This window comes from Neovison vison, chromosome 6 (genome assembly GCF_020171115.1).
Source record: "Neovison vison isolate M4711 chromosome 6, ASM_NN_V1, whole genome shotgun sequence".
NCBI lineage: Eukaryota > Metazoa > Chordata > Mammalia > Carnivora > Mustelidae > Neogale > Neogale vison.
In genome coordinates, this window is record NC_058096.1 from 134366839 (window position 1) to 134383600 (window position 16762).

At 41.1% G+C, this 16762-nt stretch overlaps 1 long non-coding RNA gene across 5 annotated transcripts in view; it reads right to left on the bottom strand.

The window, feature by feature from the left end:
• LOC122908959 overlaps positions 1–16237 on the bottom strand; it is a 35836-nt gene extending 19599 nt beyond the window's left edge. For 2 of the 5 annotated variants that reach the window (XR_006385050.1, XR_006385052.1), the window contains exons 1-2: positions 16194–16235; positions 5861–5988 (exon numbers count right to left, since the gene is read on the bottom strand). This is a non-coding gene — a long non-coding RNA (uncharacterized LOC122908959). Of the gene's footprint in view, positions 1–5860; positions 5989–16193 lie in introns of all 5 variants that reach the window. The other 3 variants (XR_006385051.1, XR_006385049.1, XR_006385048.1) reach the window with 3 other exon arrangements.
• Between the last annotated feature and the right edge of the window lie 525 nt (positions 16238–16762).

The following is a 16762-nucleotide window of genomic DNA, read 5'->3' on the forward strand; positions in this document are numbered from 1 at the left end:
AGAACAAAATGTAGGGTTTATCCTGAGACATAAGGATATTTCAGTATTAGAAAATCTAATAATTATTATTAGAAAATAATTATAAAATTATTAGAAATTATTAGAAAATAATATAAGAATTATTAGAAAATAATATAAGGGGATCGGGAAAAAAATGGCAGGGGAGTAGGGGACTCTATTTCAACCAGTCCCCTGAATTTAGATGGGTATCTACCAAACCATTCTGAACACTCACAAATCAGCCTGAGATGTAAGAATATATATCTGGATCTCCACAAACAGAATATCTCCAACAATCTCAAGGTATGAAGCAAGGAGCCGTGATGCTGCGCAGATATTGGAGGATAAGCAGAAGGGAGAGGAAGCCGCCATGCGCTGGCGCTGGGAAGGTGATATAACACAGGAGCACAAGAGCGCCCTGTGCTGGGAACCAGGTACAGACTGGTGGACCTGTGGTGGCCAGGAAGAGACTTTTAGTGCAGGCCCCAGACAGGATCCAGGAGCTACAGGTGTGCCTGTGGAACTGGGGGTGGCTTGTGGTTTTAGAAGCACAAAGGGCAGAGACATGCCTGGCCCTGGGTATCACCACTGGGAGTTTTGCTGTGGGGTGCAGACTGTGGAGGACTGGGGAGGCTGTGGGTTTTAGCAGTGCAGACAGAAATGGAGACAGTGTGGCCTGGAGAGCTCAGTGAAGAGCAGACTGCGATTTCTCTGTCTTGAGACAGAGGTTTGGATGTGGTCACTACTGCTCTGACTCTTGGAAGAAACGTGGAAAGCCACCTGGGAAAACAGCCATGGAACAAAAGCCCCCCAAAACCAGTTTTCACTGAGCCCACACCCCGCACCCCAACAGGGAGCATGGCAACTCTGCCCAAGCAGGGTTGCCTAAATAACAGCCGCAGCAGGCCCATCCCTAGAAGACAGGCTGGAAGAAGAGACTGACAACCCTAAGGTTTCTATAAAACAGGTGCATCTTGCTTGGGTCGTGCTTAATACTTCGGACTCTGTACATTCCCTCAACCACCCCCCACAACAGAAGGATTAAGTGGAGGAACCCCAAACAAAGGAAAGAATCAGAGATTGTGGCCTCTGCCACAGACCTAATGGATATGGATATAACCAAGATGTCAGAAACTGACATCAGAGCAACAATTATGAAGTCGATATTTAGGTTTGAGAAAAATATTAGCAAAGACACAGAATCTCTAAGAGCAGAAAAGAGATCTAATCAGGCCAAACATAAAAATAATATGAATTAAATGCAGTCTACACTGGATACTCTGACTGCCAGGGTAAACGAGGCAGAAGAATGAACCATCTTTTGAAGCAGTGATCAAAAACCTCCCAAAAAACAAGATTTCAGGGCCTGATGGATTCCCAGGAGAATTCTACCAAATATTTAAAGAAGAAATAATACTTATTCTCCTGAAGCTGTTCCAAAAAAACAGAAACAGGAGGAAAACTTCCAAACTAATTCATGAGTCCAGCATTACCCTTACCCCCAAAACAGGCAAAGACCCCATCAAAAAGGAGAATTAGAGACCAAGAAAAACATGGATGCCAAAATACTCAAAAAGATCCTAGGGGCGCCTGGGTGGCTCAGTGGGTTAAAGCCTCTGCTTTCAGCTCAGGTCATGATCCCAGGGTACTGGGATCAAGCCCCATATCGGGCTCTCTGCTCAGCAGGGAGCCTGCTTCCCCGTCTCTCTCTGCCTGCCTCTCTGCCTACTTGTGATCTGTCAAATAAATAAATCAATCTTAAAAAAAAAAAACAAGATCCTAGCCCACAGGATCCAATTGTACATTAAAAGGATTATCCATCACAGCCAGGTGTGATTTATTCATGGACTGCAAGGGTGGTTCAACATTCACAAATCAATCAGTATGACACACTAGTAAGAGAAGAGACAAGAGGGCGCCTGGGTGGCTCAGTGGGTTTGGCCGCTGCCTTTGGCTCAGGTCATGATCTCAGGGTCCTGGGATCGAGTCCCACATCGGGCTCTCTGTTCAGCAGTGAGCCTGCTTCTGATCTCTCTCTGTCAAATAAATAAATAAAATCTTTAAAAAAAAAGAGAAGAGACCAGAATCATATGGTCCTCTCAATTGATGCAGAAAAAGCATTTGACAAAGTACAGCATCCTTTCCTGATTAAAAGTCTTCAGAGTATATAGATAGAGGGAACATTCCTCAAATTCATAAAAAACATCTATGAAAAGCCCAAAGCGAGTATCATTCTCAAAAGCTCTCAGCTTTTCCCTTAAGATCAGGAACATGACAAGGGTGCCCATGCTCACCACTTTCCTTCAATATAGTACTAGAAGCCCTAGCAACAACAATCAGACAACAAAAGAAATAAAGGGTATTCAAATTGGCAAAGAAGTAGTCAAACTCTCATAGCAGATGACATGATACTTTATGTGGAAAACCCAAAAGACTCCATGCCCCAATTACTAGAACTCATATAGCAATACAGTAATGTGGCAGGATACAGAATCAGGGCACAGAAATCAGTTGCTTTTCTATACACTGATAATATAACTGTAGATTCAGAAATTTAGAGAATCGATTCCATTTATAACAGCACCAAAACCCCTAACATACCTTGGAATAAACCTAACCAAAGAGGCAAAGGAGCTATACTCAAGGAACTACAGAACACTTATGAAAGAAACTGAAGAACACACAAAAAGATGGAAAAACATTCCATGCTCATGGACTGGAAGAATAAACATTGTTAAAATGTCTATGTTGCCCAAAGCAATCTTTCAACCCCTATCAAAATAACATTGGCATTTTTCAAAGAGCTAGAACAAACAATCCTAAAATTTGTATGGAACCAGAAAAGACCCCCAAATCACCAAGAAAATACTGAAAAAGATAAACAAGCTGGGGCATCAGGTTGCCTGATTTCAAGCTACATTACAAAGCTATGATCACTAAGACAGCATGGTACTGGCACAAAAACAGACACACAGATCAATGGAACAGAATAGAGAGCCCAGATATAGACCCTCAACTCTATGGTCAACTAATCTTTGATAAAGCAGGAAAAATATCCCATGGAAAAAAGACAGTCTCTTCAATAAATGGTGCTGGAAAAATTGGACAGCTATATACAGAAGAAGGAAACGACCATCCTCTTACACCGTACACAAAGATAAGTTCAAAATGAATGAGAGACCTCAATGTGAGACAGGAATCCATCAAAATCCTAGAGAATAACACAGGCAGTAACCTCTTCGACATCGGCCACAGCAACTTCTGCAAGACATGTCTCTGAAGGCATGGGAAACATAAGTGAAGATGAACTTTTAGGACTTCATCAAGATAGAAGTCTTTTGCACAGCAAAGGAAAGAGTCAACAAAACAAAGAGGCAACCCACGGATAGGGAGAAGATATCTGCAAATGATACTACAGATAAAGGGCTGATATCCAAGATCTATAAAGAACTTTCCAAACACCAAAAAACCAAATTTTCAAGTCAAGAAATGGGCATAAGACATGAACAAACAGACACTTCTCCAAAGATGACATACAAATGGCTTACAGACACATTAAAAATGTTCTATATCATGAGCCATCAGGGAAATTCAAGTCAAAACCACAATGAGATACCACCATACACCAGTCAAAATGGCTAAAACTAACAAGGTAGGAAACAACAGACGTTGGTGAGGATGTGGAGAAAGGGGAAGCCTCCTACACTGTTGGTGGGAATGCAAGCTGGCGCAGCCACTTTGGAAAAACAGTAGAGAGGTTGCTGGGTGGCTCAGTGGGTTAAAGCCTCTGCCTTCAGCTCAGGTCATGATCCCAGAGTCCTGGGATCGAGCCCCGAGTCGGGCTCTTTGCTCAGCAGGGAGCCTGCTTTCCTTCCTTTCTCTCTGCCAGCCTCTCTGCCTACCTGTGACCTCTGTCTGTCAAATAAATTAACAAAAAATTTTTTAATAAAAAATTAAAAAAATTAAAAAAGAAAGAAAGAAAGAAAGAAAAACAGTAGCGGTTCCTCAAGAAGTTAAAAACAGAGCTGCCCTATGACCTAGCCACTGCACTACTAAGTATTTACCCCAAATATACAGATGTAGTGAAAAAAAAAAGGGGCACATACACCCAATGTTCACAGCAGCAATGTTACAACAGCCAAACTGTGGAAGGAGCTGAGATGCCCTTCAGTAGATGAATGGATAAAGAAGATGTGGTGTATATTACAGTGGACTACCATACGGCCATCAGAAAGGGTGAACACCTACCTCTAAATCAACATGGATGGAACTGGAGGGGATTCTGCTGAGTGAAATAAGTCAAGCAGAGAAAAACAATTATCATACGGTTTCATTTATATGTGGAACATAAGGAATAGCATAGAGGACATTAGGAATAGGAAGGGAAAAATGAAGTGGGGGAAATCAGAGGGGGAGACAAGCCATGAGAGACTATGGACTCCGGGAAATTTAGGGTTTCAGAGGGGAGTGGGATGGGGGATGGATTAGCCTCGTGATGGGTATTAAGGGCACGTATTGCAATGAGCACTGGGTGTTATACGCAAACAATGAATCATGGAACACTGCATCAAGGACTAATGACTAATGATGACCAACTTAGCATAATAAAAATTAAAAAAAAGAAAATCTATTAATATAATTCTTCATAGTAACAATATTTTTCAATGCACTGAACACTCAAATGATGAAACATTCCAATATTTGCTTTATATACATGAGACGTTAAGTCCATTATCACTTTTACTTAGCATTATTCATTAATCAATATAAGCAAAAGCAACAGTATGAAAATGGGAAGGGAAGAGGCAAAATCAGTGGAAAATCTAACAAAAAATATTTTAAGATATTGAGAGGACATTAAAAAAAGCCCTCATTTATTGGAAAAGCATGGAAAAGTATGACTTGTTCTCGGAAAGACTCAATAATTATTTAATAAAAATTCATCATCTCGCAGAAAATAAAAGGACCCACTAAACCAACATATTTATAATGTAACAAATACTGATATAAAATTATCATATGATCAAATAAGGATATTTTCACATGATCCAAAAAAGAAATATTAATGCATTAACACACACACACACACACACAAAAACTTTCATTTTAAGGTGTGTTCTTCACACCTTAGGACGAGTTGCTCAGCAACAAAAATTTTGGACAAATACCATATTCTGGAACCAAGAAAAACAACTAAGGTACAGCTCAGGTGCAAATTCCAAACCATCTTTGGTATTTAGTTATATGTTAAGTATTCTCTCCCTATTTATCAAGAAAAAATAAGATCAAATTCACATTATGATTTAGAACAGTCTCTTGGTCTCACTACTGTGTACTCAAAAGTGACTCATGTCTATTGATGTAAACTTTTTTCATAGATGCCCTAGAGAGCAGTGAAATGACAACACATTTGCAGTCAGCTGAGCCAAAGGGGTGACTACAGCGACAGTCAGCCCCTCCCAGGACCCAATCCTTTAACTGACCTGATGGCAACAACAGCTGCTCTTAGAGACCTTTTTTTAAAGATTTTTATTTATTTATTTGACAGAGAGATATCACAAGTAGGCAGAGAGGCAGGCAGAGAGAGAGGTGGAAGCAGACTCCCTGCTGAGCAGAGAGCCCAATGTGGGGCTTGATCCCAGGACCCTGGGATCATGACCCAAGCCGAAGGCAGAGGCTTGAACCCACGGAGCCACCCAGGTGCCCCCTTAGCGACATCTTTATACATCTTAGAGCCCAAATCGGCTTTCAGTATTACCAAAGAAATCAAATATAAATACAAGTATCAATTGCTTTGAAATGGTTAAGAAATGCTTTGCAGACGTATCATTCACATGTGACCCAAAACAAAGCCATTCACCAAGGGCTGATCCTCATCAGTGGAATTAGGAAGCAGGTGGAGAACACAGTGCCGAGGAGAAAGGGTTTCCTCCCCCACACATCAGACAGAGTGCCTATGAGGGGGGCACTCAGAAAAGACAGCAGGCCCTGGATGGGAAAGCAGAAACAAAGGTCAAATTTACAATGTGGTCCCCCAATCACTTGTAATTCTTACTTTCTGAATGCTCCAATTTATTTCACTGGCCCCAAAACAGACTAATTTGAAACATTAAATATAAAGTGTCATTTAAAAACATTCTAATGAAATAAGTCAAGCAGAGAAAGACAATTATAATATGGTTTTAGACATATGTGGAACATAAGGAATAGCACGGAGGACCACTGGGGAAGGAAGGGAAAACTGAAGGGGGAGAAATCAGAAAGCAAGAGGAACTATGAGAAACTATGGGCTCTGGGAAACAGTGGAGGGTTTCAGAGGGGAGAGAGGGGAGGGATAGGGTAGTTGGGTGATGGGTATTAAGGAGCGCACATACTGCAACAGGCACTGGGTGTTGTATGCAATTAATCAATCACTGAACACTACATCAAAAACTGATGATGTACTACACAGTGGATAACTGAACAATGAAAAACCCTACATCATTACAAGTCAGCCCATTAGCATGGTCTCACTGCCCAGAGCAGTCAATTTACCATTACAATTTCACTTGTTTATTGCCCAAATAAAAACAGGACTGGAAATGAAAAAAAAAAAAATCCTAACGAAGTTCTAAGCATGCTGTTAGAAAATGGAAAATGGCAGGGGGGGGCGCCTATTTTTCTGGAGAAGCAGTGATATGATGTACACCTACAGATGGCCCATGAGATGAACACACACCAAGCATGCAGGAAGAGGCCAGAAACTTAATTATATGCATAGCTCCAAATCATGTGCTGCAGTGAAGACACTTTCTTGCCCACTTGGCCCCGAGCTGACCCTCCATACAGGATGTGCTCCCCTTATGAGCTGCAAACCTCCGTTCAATCCCTTCTTTAAACCCTGGTCTTGGGTGGTCTTGGGGCACCTGGGTGGCTCAGTCACTTAAGCGTCCGACCGTTGGTTTCAGCTCGGGTCATGTCGGAATCATGAGACTGGGCCCTGCATCGGGCTCTGAACTCAGTGCAGGGACTGCATTAAAGTCTCTCCTTCTTCCCTCTCTGCTCCTCCCCCTCATTCATACTCGCTCTAAAATAATAATAAAAAATCTTTAAAACCCTGCCATAGCCTCCACTGTGCACAGATTAAAATTTTTCAGTGGGTACTTATGGGTGAAATAATGAGTTTCTGAACTTAGCTTTTATAAAAAAAAATAAGTAGGGGAAAACTGAGACAGAGGAGACATGAGTAGGAAAATGTTGATAAATAATGAAACTGGGTGGTAAGTACATGGGTGTTCATTATACCTCCTGCTGCTGTGTATCTGAAATTGCTCAGCATTGCATACACACAGTACCCTCCAAAATCCAGCACCTAACGCACATTCTGTGCTTTCGCTATATGTAGTACTTCTCAGTTTTCTGATATGCCATTTTCCTTTGTGCCAATGGGACTTCGCTGTGCCCACTTGGCATACACTTCCCACACTTGAGACTTCACACAATGTTTTAAAATATGCCATTTTTAAACAAAAAAATGAGAAGGCAGGATGGCTGGGTGGCTCAGTCCCTTAAGCGTCTGCCTTTGGCTCAGGTCATGATCTCAGGGTCCTGGGATTGAGTCCCACATCAGGCTCCTTGTTCAGTGGGGAGCCTGCTTCTCCCTCTGTCTGCCACTCCCCTGCTTGTGCTCTCTCTCCCTCTCTCTTTGAAAAGTAAATAAATAAAATCTTTTAAAAAGGCCAAACATTAAAGAAATGTTTAAAGTAACACAGTTTTTACAGAAAAAAAAATGCTGTCTTCCAGATTATGGATTTTAAATGGTAATTTATCCATTAAAAACATTATTTTAATCAAATTCTTAGTAACAGTAATAGATACTGAAAACATCTTCTGGGACAACCTACCCCCCCTTTTTTAAAGATTTTATTTATTTATTTGAGAGAGTGAGAGAGAGAGCATGAGAGGGGAGGTCAGAAGGAGAAGCAGACTCCCTGTGGAGCTGGGAGTCCAATGCGGGACTCCATCCAGGGACTCAGAGATCATAACCTGAGCTGAAGGAAGTTGCTTAACCAAAAGAGGCACCCAGGCACCGGACCACCTTTTTAATTAAGATTCTAACATACAATCTCATGCAGCTGAGCCCTGAAGAACACAGTTTGGTGCAACAACACCCTCTACATCATATGGTCAAAAATCCACATATGGGGACACCTGGGTGGCTCAGTCGTTAGGTGTCTGCCTTCACCTCAGGTCATGATCCCAGGGTCCTAGGATCGGGCCCCACGTCGGGCTCCCTGCTCAGTGGGGGAGTCGGCTTCTCCCTCTTCCTCTGCTTGTGTACGCTCTCAAATAAATAAAATCTTTAAAAAAAAAACCCACACATAATTTTTGACTTCCCCATAATTAAGCTGTTGACCAGAAGCTTTATCAATAATGTAAACAGTTGATCAATGGTATTTTGTATATTATTTGTATATTTTATGTATTACATACTGTATTCTTAAAGTAAGCTAATGAAAAGAAAATGTTAGAAAGATCATAACCAAAAATACACGACAGCCAAAAGAAAAAAACAGTCTGCAAGTGAACCCATGCAATTCAAACCTGGGTTGTTCAAGGTCAACTGTACTTGGCTCTTTGGAAAACATGAATTTCTAAAAATCACTTTTACTATGCCAGAGTGATGTCTTTACTACCCGACCTGGCCCCAGATGCTATCAGGCCACATTGTGAGAGCAACAGACTGAGGGTATTTGTACCCTGACAGAATCTGCAGATGAGAACAAAATGTTTAAAAAGTAACACCAGACAGACCTCAGACCCCTTTTCTTGATCAGAAATACCGCTGATTCTCATTACCCACAGTGGTTATATTCTATAAGGTTGTGAGAAACACTGAACTAGAGAATGTGGAGCCAATGCTCCTTAGCTTTCTGTAAGGCTCTGGTCACCTAATTCCATTAACTGATCAATACACAACCATGATTTATGTGTGTTTCTCTTTAAAGACACTATCCTTAATATACATTGTTGACCGCTGAACACTGAACTCTAAATCAACAGCACCATGATTCATGCCTTGAATGAGGCTCATCTGACAGTATTTTCTCCATAAGGCACATCACAACCTCCCACGCTTAAAGATACTAGTCAGCACTGCTGCACTACCTTGGGTACATTTTAAATAGCCAAATCACCAACAAAAGACACGAAGATGCAAAAAACGTAGCACTAAATGGACCACAAGGACACAGGTACAGAGTAAAACCTCAAACAGACACAAATTCGAACTCAGCTAGAAATGAGGGGCTGGTACCTGACACTCCCCCTCACCCAGGGGGGCATGAATGACCACGGAAGCACTGTACTGATCTGGGGTCACAGATAAACTCACTGAGTAGGTGGATTTGCAAACATGAAATCCAAACATAATGAGGATCAGTGGGTACTATGCTGTCCCAGCCCAACCAGTACGAGATGCAACACGGTGTGTAGGAGTCTGGGTGCAGACAGCAATATTCACCAACAGCTCACACAGTCGTTACAGTTAGTTAACTTCCCAACAGACGTGGGTACGGTGGCATAATTAATTGGCCAGTATTTTTTTTCTTTTTTTTAAGATTTTATTTTAACTGGGGCGCCTGGGTGGCTCAGTGGGTTAAAACCTCTGCCTTCAGCTCCAGTCATGATCTCTGGGTCCTGGAATCATGCCCCATATCGGGTTCTCTGCTCAGCGGGGAGCCTGCTTCCTCCTCTCTCTCTGCCTACTTGTGATCTCTTTCAAATAAATAAAATAAAGATTTTATTTTATTTACTTGACAGAGGGAAAGGGGGGGCGTACAAGCTGGAGAAGCAGCAGAGGGAGGGAGAAGCAGGCTCCTCACTGAGCAGGACCCCGGGAGCATGACCGGAGCCAAAGGCAAACACTTAACCAACGTAAGCCACTCAGGTGCCTTGGCCAGTATTTCTGACATGACTTTTCCGCTCTAATTAGAGTTTATCGTTCAATTAAATGCAATTACCCAAGTAACATTTTTTTCCAAGTAACATTTTAAAGCATACATAGAATGACAAATAAAACTTACCTGAAGCAAACACACATGAATTTTACACTTTCATATAGCCATCATAAAAGTTTTAAGCATACGTTTTCCTTAACATATGCAGTTGGCAAATATTTGACTGAAAACAGTTGGGTCAGTATTTTTAAACCTAAGAATGTTTTTTTGTTTTCTTTCAAATAGCATAATTAACTTTACAAATGAATGTGGGGGAGCAATGGCTTCACAGAATAGAGTACAAAGTCATTTAACTACTTCTGAAAATTTTCACTTTTCCTTGAAAAGGTTCACATACTATGACAAATTTTCAGTATTCTTTAATAAGCTATGAGGAACTTGCAACATGTAGACTTGTTACCCCCAAATTAGATTTGTTCATTTTCTAGATTCTAGATCAATTTTAGATTTGTTCAATTCGCCTGGGTGGCTCAGTTGGTTGGACGACTGCCTTCGGCTCGGGGCGTGATCCTGGAGTCCCGGGATCGAGTCCCGCATCGGGCTCCCAGCTCCATGGGGAGTCTGCTTCGCTCTCTGACCTTCTCGCTCGTGCTCTCTCTCACTGTCTCTCTCTCTCAAATAAATAAATAAAATCTTTAAAAAAAAATTTCTCATTTCTTAAAAGAGCAGAGAAAACCATACACCAATGGAACTGTGTTTTTATTTGTGTAATTGACTAGAACAAATATTTTCACGCAAAAACAGTATTAACACAGGGTTACCTCTCTGACTTAGGGCCCACTGAGACCCTGCACATTAAAGAGCTTCCCTTCAGAGGGTACACATCAATCAATGCAAGAGGGCAAATGAGAAATGTGACACATAAAGTGATTTTAATTCGATTAAAGTTTGGAAAAGTGAAACTGCAAAGCTGGAGAAGGGTCAAAGAACAGTTGGTGCCAGAGCCTTCAAGGAAATAATGATACGGGCAGGAAGGCTAGGGCGTGTTGTTTTGTTCTGAGGTAAAGGAGCAAAGTAGGAAAGAGTCACTAAAAGAAAGAAGAAATAAAAAGCAGATGAAAGTGAAATTGTTTTAATTAAAATATAAGTTGACTTTTCCTACTTACAAGTAGTAGGTCCCTACTTCAAATCCTGACTCCAGGAAAGCTCAGTGTATGTTCTAAAGTAGTAACAGTAACAGCTAGGATCCACATATGCCAGACTCTTCCACACCTTCCACACACATGTCCTGATGCTGTGACTTGGCACTATAAGATTAAGTAGCTAGCCCGAGGCTCGTAAGCAGCAGAGGCAGGTTTCGGTTCAGATGTGAGGTGGCTCCAGAACCTGAGTCCCAACCCATAAGTCCACAATTCAAACCAATTCTTAATCTGTTAACATTTCAGGGTCTCCAACCTAAAGCACACGTCTTTCCCACTTGTGGGTAATCTTATGTTTATTTTATTTATTTTATTTTAAAGATTTATTTATTTTGGGGGTTGGGGGGTAGAAAGCACACAAACAGGAAGGACAGAGGATCCCAGGCAGACTCTATGCTGAGTGTGGAGGCTGATGCAGGGCTCTGTCCCCCAACTATGAGATCATGATCTGAGCTGCAGAAACTTGACATATTAAATATCCCTGGAAGAGCATCCTGGCAGAGGATCTACTTGCCATTTCCTTAATCAAAGTTGATGGTCAAGTCTAGACTGAGAAGCAGCACATCTGCATGTGAACCCCTGTGGTCACCCCATTAACTGGCCTGCTGGGCCTTCTACTTTTTCCCCTTTCCCCAGCCTTCACTGTGATGTCAAAGCTAGACCAGATCGTCACTTCCTGCTTTAGCGCCACCCTTTTCATACTGATCACTCTAGGCATAAAACCCTGGACACATGACCTGCTGAGTCTGGGACACTGATATGTGTACTTTTGTCATAAACATAAAACATAGCTGCTGAAGAAAAAAGTTTCAACAAGTTACAAGGCAGACGTCAGGTCATCAGACCAATTGGTTTTAATGTTGAAAATGATTACAGTCAGTCCACCTGCTGCTATCAACCAGCAGTCATAACAGGACTTCACCTGCCACACCTGGCTCTCAGTCTGGTATAACATTTTTTTTAAATCTTTTTTTTTAAGATTTTATTTATTTATTTGACAAAGAGAGATCACAAGTAGACAGAGAGGCAGGCAGAGGGAGAGAGGGAAGCAGTCTCCCTGCTGAGCAGAAAGCCCAATGGCAGGACTCGATCCCAGGACCCTGAGATCAAAGGCAGTGGCTCAACCCACTGAGCCACCCAGGTGCCCTGGTGTAACATTTCTGACAAAGTGTAGCTACAACTACTGTGATGCTGTCACCTTGGCTAGGCTATAGCACCCAGCTGTTTCATCAAATGTAGTGTGGGGGTTCCTGTGAAGGTTATTTTGTTGCCGTTGGTTTTAAAGTAAAGGGTATCACCCTCAACAATATGGGGAGAGGCTCATCCAGTTAGCTGATGGCCTTAAGAGCAAAAGCTGAGGTTTCCAGGAGAAGAATGAGTTCTGCCTTAGGACTGACTATAGGATCAACTCTTGCCTGAGTTCAGCCTGCCCGACAAATTTCAGACTTGCTAACCCCAAATCATCCGAGTCCATTTATTAAAGTAATTCTTTTAATGTATGTTATAAATCTCCTAATAACTAATGAAAAGAAAAAAATTGCTAATATTTATTTAGACTGTAATCTCAAACCTAAGGAAATAAAGTGTTTTATTTCCTTATAAAAAACTTATCAAGAGTCACGTGAACAGTGCTTGCTGTCCTACTAAGCCATATAACATATGATGTGCAGTCAGTATTTTCTGTGCATTGGCAAACTGTCAGATGCCTTTCTAAATCTCAATCAGCTTGCAACGTTTTGTCCTTTATGTTGTCAGTGTTATGAAATACCATCTCTGTGAGTTCCTTCAGTGTGAAGCATTTTGCTGACATCACTTCCCGGGGACATCTTCATCACACTGTTCTCCTTTATGTGCTGAGTTTATCTTAATAAGTTCCTCGGGATTTACACCCAACCAGCCTATTTCTTCTATGACTCTGCAGAGGTTCTACACGAATCTCACATCTAGCATTACCAGTAATTACTCCACTGCACTTCCACTCTTGTTGGCCAGTTCCTTTTCAATGATCCGTTTTGTAAAGTGTTATAGGGGTTTATCACTGGAGCCAAGGAGGCAACACAGTGGCATGCTTTGCTCTCTGTGCAAGAACTAAGAGATGCACAGTGACCAGTCACCAACATTCTGAAGTGCCACGAATGGTTACCGATGATGGTGTTTCACCTGTGATTTATGCAGTGTTCTGTGGACTGAGGAGCTAGCAGCAGTTCGTACTTTATGCTATTTCTCACAGTTAACAGACCACAGTGAGGGAGATTTGAGCTGTACTGTTGCAGGGATTGGTATTTTTTAATTGAACTTGAATAACTGAAATCTGTGCATACCAGAATGTGCAAAAAGAGGGCTGCCTATATTTCGTATGATTTTTTAATGTCATAGAGAAATTATTATGCTATATAATTAGTGACAGCTGATACAAGAAGAAAGATAAATTGTTAGTCTCTGTGTGAGCTGGATCTTGACTATTTAAAAATGTGTAGGAAAAGACTAGAAAGAAATATTAAGTCAACAATATTTACTGAACATGTGTCATTTGCCAAGAACTGTTCTAGGTGCTGAGGACAGCAGTAAGCAAAGCAAACAAAAATTCATGCCTTCAAGAAGGTTCTAGTCTAAAGAGAAAGGTTGAGAAGGACATACAGTAACAACATAAAGCAAAATATACAGCACATCAGAGGTGAAATTACAGTGCTTTTGAAGAAAAAGCAGAGAAGAGGGACTAAAGTGATGACAACAGGTTACATTATTCAACACAATAGTCAGTAAAGGCTTTCCTAAAAAATGACATGTTGGGGGCGCCTGGGTGGCTCAGTGGATTAAGCCGCTGCCTTCGGCTCAGGTCATGATCTCAGTGTCCTGGGATTGAGCCCCGCATCGGGCTCTTTGCTTGGCGGGAGCCTGCTTCTCTCTCTCTCTCTCTGCCTGACTCTCCGCCTGCTTGTGATCTTTCTCTCTGTCAAATAAATAAATAAAATCTTTTAAAAAAATGACATCTGGGTGAAAAGCTCAGGTTTACAGAGTGAGGCCAGTATCTGGGGGAAAAGCAATCAAGCAGAAAAAAACAGAACCTGCAAAGCCCTCAGGCAAGCACAGGCTAAGGAAGCTTTGCTTAGAGAAAGGTCGCCCCAGGAGTGCAGAAGAGAACAAGGATGATGCCAGAGGAGACAACTGAGTGGGGATGGGATTGGTTAAGACCACAGCTGGCTTCTATTTTCTCAGGATCTCTACTGAAAGGAGACCAGAGAATGTTTTCACTATAGATCTATTTTGGCGGCACAACACAGACTCTACTGATGGAATGGTTTGGGGAAGAGAAGGGAGTCAACGCTGACTCCAGGGATTTTGGTCTGAGTGAGAATGGCATGACCAATAATTGAAATGAGGAAGACTTGGGAGCGCGTCCGGCTAAAGGGGAAGATCAGGAACTCAGTTTCAGCATGGTGACCTTGAGATGCTTATCAGCCAAGGAAAAAGAGGTGTCAAAAAGGCAACTGGCTATGTAAGTCTAAGGTCTAGGGAAATATTTGAGAGCTGAAAGTGGTGAGTCTGATAATGTCATCCAGGAAGTGAGTGTAGAGATAGAAGAAATTGTTGTCCAAGGCATAAGTCAGCCATAGAACTTGCCAGAGAGAGGGTTGAGAAAGCCGTCAATTAAAACGATCAAGTTACCATATGATCCAGCATTTCTAGTACTCCTCGGTGTATTTCTAGGGTTAAGTGAAAACGTAGGGTCACAATGGGCTCAGTGGGGAGTCAGCTGGAGATTCTCTCTCTCCCTCTGCCCCTTCCCCTGCTCATGCTCCCTAAAGTAAATAAATCTTTAAAAAAAATAAAATGTCATTAAAAAAATAAAATGCCATTATTGTAAGCACTCTCAAATTCTTTTTGAAAATAGGAAAAGAATAAATGTCATTCATTACAAATAATACTGCTCAAAGCTGCAAATTCAATTTTAGTATATGTGCTGCCGAAGCGAGCACTCAAAGCTGCAAATTCAATAAATAAATAGGGTAGGGTATGCCTGGGTGGCTCAGTTGGTTAAGCAGCTGCCTTCGGCTCAGGTCGTGATCCCAGTGTGCTGGGACCGAGTCCCACATCGGGCTCCTTGCTCAGCGGGGAGCCTGCTTCTCCCTCTGCCTCTGCCTGCCTGTGCTCGCTTTCTCGCTCTCCCTCTCTCTGACAAATAAATAAATAAAATCTTTTTTTAGTAAATAAATAAATAAATAAAAATAGGGTATAATTTGAAGTGTGCTCCTCAGCTCACAGATCAAAGCCGTCTAAGCTGAGAGGAACACATTAGACACTATTCCCGTATACTAATCATACTGTAAAGTGGGACTGGAACATAACATTCTATTTTAATCTCTGATTTATAAACTTTTCTGATAAATGTCAAATTAAACAATGAATTAATAATTACATGGTCAAGAACTTAGCTTTGATTAAAACACAAGCTCTGACGAAAGACTACTACATAGCTGATGAAATCTTGATGCTGCCTTCTTCCTCAATATCAAAGTCAATCTCAAAAGTAGAAAAGAACATGATAGGCAGGGAATTAAAAGCCTCCCATAAACTCTTTATAAACTGCTGTGTACATGTTAATAAAAACGAAGTACCACTTTTACCAGTAAACCATTCTATGCCTTATGGACTTGGGTTGTATTTCATTATGACATTGATAATCCAAGTAAAAGTTTAGATTAAGGTCTCAAGAACAAATAGTGATTATTTCCCCACCTCGCATTCAAATGTCCAGAGTTAAACTACTAAGGATTCCTGTCTTTGATTCCTTGTGAACCACACAAAAACTGTTCTTACCTTTACACCTTGAATGAGACCATTCATAAGGAATGTATGGAAATGTTTCATGTAGAACCTACAAAAAGCAAACACACATCAAGAAAACTTCGACAACAACACACATCAAGAAAACTTCGATTAAGGTCTCAAGAACAAATAGTGATTATTTCCCCACCTCGCATTCAAATGTCCAGAGTTAAACTACTAAGGATTCCTGTCTTTGATTCCTTGTGAACCACACAAAAACTGTTCTTACCTTTACACCTTGAATGAGACCATTCATAAGGAATGTTGAGGAAATGTTTCATGTAGAACCTACAAAAAGCAAACACACATCAAGAAAACTTCGACAACAAATTAAAAGGTAATTTTTTGCCTCTGTTAATATTAGGTTAGGTAAATAAGATGAACCCTGGAATGAAAGCACTTTAAGTATCAGTGAAATATGGGAAATACCCAAAAGTATGAAAACATAAAAAACAATGAGGCAGAAATCTAAATAAGGCAAGAACCTACACAGGAGAACTCAGATGTTTTTCTTACAAAAGCATCTGCAGCAAACATAAATTGTTAATTGGCTACACCTTTCACTACTAACAATTTTAAGCAGGTACCACAAAAGGTTATATAAGCTCAATATATGAACCTGCAGCCCAGGTTCATGTGACCTAGGTAGTCTAGTAAACCCCAAGCCTTCAATTTGGATCATAGTGATTCTGAACTTGTAGCACCTCTGGATATCTAACAGAAAAAATTTAAAATCCATCCTCAAAAGGCATCATCTAGGCTTCAAATCAACCACACATATTTGTTTTTCAAATACAA